We start from the raw sequence: 3,342 nt of genomic DNA, 5'->3' as shown, positions 1-3,342 counted from the left end.
AAAGGTCTACTAATATTAGAATGGGTTAAGCTTTGCCTTTGAATTTTCAAAAGCTTCATTCTCTTTTGTAGTCCATACACATTTACCTTCCTTTTTAGATGAATTATACAATGAACTTACTATGAGCGAGAATTTTTCTATAAAGCGTCTATGGTATGCACACATTCCTAGAAAGCTTCTCAATTCATATAGATTCGTTGGTATAGGCCATTCTTTTATTACCTCCAACTTTGCAGGGTCCATTCAAATCCCTGCTTGAGAGATAATATGACCTAAAAATGTAAAGCTTATTGTTTCTCAAAAACTTGAAATATTACCTGAAGATGCTGCTTATGTTCCTCAATAGACTTTGAGTAGATGATAATGTCGTAAAAAAAACTCTTGTGAGGCTTTGATGAGGTTTGAAAATCCTTTCAATCATTCAATCAAAGGTAGGTGGTGCATTGGTAAGTACAAAAGGGAGTACCAAGAATTCCTATAGGTCAAAAGTTATTTGAAAGGCCATCTTATGAATATCTTCATGTACTATCCTTATTTGGTGATAGCCACTATTGAAATCTTTTCCACTAAAGTAGGTAGACCCTTGTAGACTATTGAATAGATCTTCTATCACGAGAGCAAGAAATCTATTTTTTTATGATTGTCTGATTCAGCACTTGATAGTCCATACACATTCTATAAGTACCATCTTTCTTTTGTACTAGTAGAACGTGTGAACAGAATTTCCCTCCTCCACCTGTGTTGCTCACTACCACCAGATGACACCCAATGTCATCTTTTCCACCGATGATCATAAGTGACACTTTTTTTGAGCCACCACAACCCCTATTGCTCCTCCACATTGCACCACCAACTTCCAACCCCCCCCTCCTCTCTCTCTCTCTCTCTCTCTCTCTCTCTCTCTCCCCATCCTCTTTCTCTCTATCACATACACAAACTCTCATGATATCTTCTCTCTCTCTCTCTCTCTCTCTCTCTCTCTCTCTATGTACCTATCATAGGTAGCAACGTCTCTATCTATCTGTCTCCATCTCTCTCTCCCTAATTTTGCTTAGTAGATAGTCTCTCTCTCTCTCTCTCTCTCTCTCTCTCTCTCTCTCTCTCTCTCTCTCTCACAATTTCTCTTTCCTCCATCTCCTTTCTCTTTTTCTCCTTTATCACCCCCTTTGTCTATTCTCTCCTCCCAAACACCCTCTGTGTGTGTGTGTGTGTGTGTGTGTGTGTGTGTGTGTGTGTGTGTGTATTGAGCACCATCTCCATTTATCCATCTCTCTCTTTGTATGTATTGAATACTGTCTCCATTTATCCATCTTCATATCTCTCCATACTTTCTTATGTACTCTCTCTCTCTCTCTCTCTCATGTACCCTATCTCTCGCATTATTGTGTTGAAGGGGGTGGATATGAAATAAGCATGAACATTGGACACATTGCATCACTTTTCATAGCCTTTCATATTCAATTATTAATGCAAAAGTTGACGAATCTAGTATTGAGCGGCAATTATGTTCCCAAACTTAGTGAGCATAATGTGCATAGTGGATGTGACTCTTTTTCGTTGCCCCAATGTTTTGTCTCACATGGAGGGGAGTGGGAACCAAGTCAAATGATTGACATACTGTGTGTCATCAAGACAAGGGGATAGTTTCAAGCATAACATACGGAATATGGTTTCTTTAGAACATGGTTTTGTAGTTGTGGGAAATATGAGTGATGTAATGTATGTACATTGGATTTTGTCGAACCCAAAACACATTGGTGTGTGTGTGTGTGTGTGTGTGTGTGTGTGTGTGTGTGTGAGAGAGAGAGAGAGAGAGAGAGAGAGAAATAGATCAACTCTTTTTTACAAAATGTGGAGAGAGAGAGAGAGAGAGAGAGAGAAATTTAAACGGATCAAAATACATTGAGACTTTTAGTTTCAAATAGTGTGTAAAGGGGGGGTGCATCTATGTGTGTGTGTGTGTGTGTGTGTGTGTGTGTCACATACACAGATTTAAACAGATCAAAAGACAACTTGTTTAAAAAAATCAGTGTGTAGAGGGGTGTGTGTGTGTGTGTGACACACACACACACACACACACACACAAAGATTTCAGAAAATGTATAAAGTGTGTGTGTGTGTGTGTGTGATATATATATATATAATAAACGGATCAAAATGTAATAAAACTTTTTTCCAAATAGTGTGTAGAGAGGGGTGCATGGAAGATTGTGTGTGTGCGTGCGCATGTGTGTGTGTGTGTGTGTGTGTGTGTGTGTGTGTGAGAGAGAGAGAGAGAGAGAGAGAGAGAGATTGAGATTTAATTCAAAGGAAAAGTAAGAGCACTTTACTCTTACTTTCCTTAGTGTAAAATATGAAAAAAAAAGGGAGCCATGGACCAAAGCCTAGCACTAAATTCTTCTTATGCAGTGTAGAAATTAGAAATTCCATAAGAATTGCTACTGCTAGGCTTTGGTTCATGGCTCGCTTTTTTGGCTTGCCCAAAGGGCAAACCTTTGGGCAAAGGCTATAGAGATGCTTTCTCTTTTTGATGACTAAAATAGGAAAAAGGTGGAGTTGTATTTTCAAGCATTTTTTGATAGGCTAAAAATGGTGATTGGTTGAAATAAGACACTAGGCACTCATTCAAATGAAGAATGTGTAAATCGAATGATGGACGGGTCTTGAGTTTTGAAATATGTTGTTTTGGCTGGCTAAAAATAGAATCTCTTTTTTTGGGACAAAAAATTTTGATTGGTGCGTATTGTAAGCACTCAAGGAGAGTCTTAAGTGCTGGTTGTTGGAAAATGTTGCCAAAACTGACGGATCCAATGTTGGTAGGTGAAAAGGGTTTCAAGAGGATGTGGATGACAAGGGACCTACTGTAAAACATCTAGGGCCATCATTTCTTACACGCTTCGTTGCTGTCTCTTCTCCTCTGAGGCCTTGCCCTACGTCTCTCTTTACAGTTCTTGTTTTCCTTGTCCCTTCGTTCGCTAGCCCTGTTTGCTTAAAAGTGCATGCTCTCAAGTGGCAAGCCAAAAGCACTAGAGCATGGAGCTCCCTCTACTGTCCCTGCAAAAACCTGGTGGTGTTTCCTTGCATGTAAGAAGCATGTAATGGCACTTGCTGCAAGGGAGAAAGATGGAATCCTTAAGGCTGTGTTCTCATTAACAAGATAAAAAATCTAAGAATATTGCATTCAAGCTACTGCCCATGGTGCTCTTCATCCGCTTCCAACTGAGCCTTCTGTCGCTCGGCTTCCGCAGAAGCATGCATTCAAGGTCGTTGCCCAACAAAATCTACATATTCCCCCTTGCCCTCACTTTGAGCGGGAGAAGTTGCTCGAACAAGGCACAGACC

The sequence above is a fragment of the Adiantum capillus-veneris genome, chromosome 17 (assembly GCF_014529385.1).
Source record: "Adiantum capillus-veneris isolate H3 chromosome 17, ASM1452938v2, whole genome shotgun sequence".
Taxonomy (NCBI): Eukaryota; Viridiplantae; Streptophyta; class Polypodiopsida; order Polypodiales; family Pteridaceae; genus Adiantum; species Adiantum capillus-veneris.
This window is presented reverse-complemented; position numbering follows the sequence as displayed.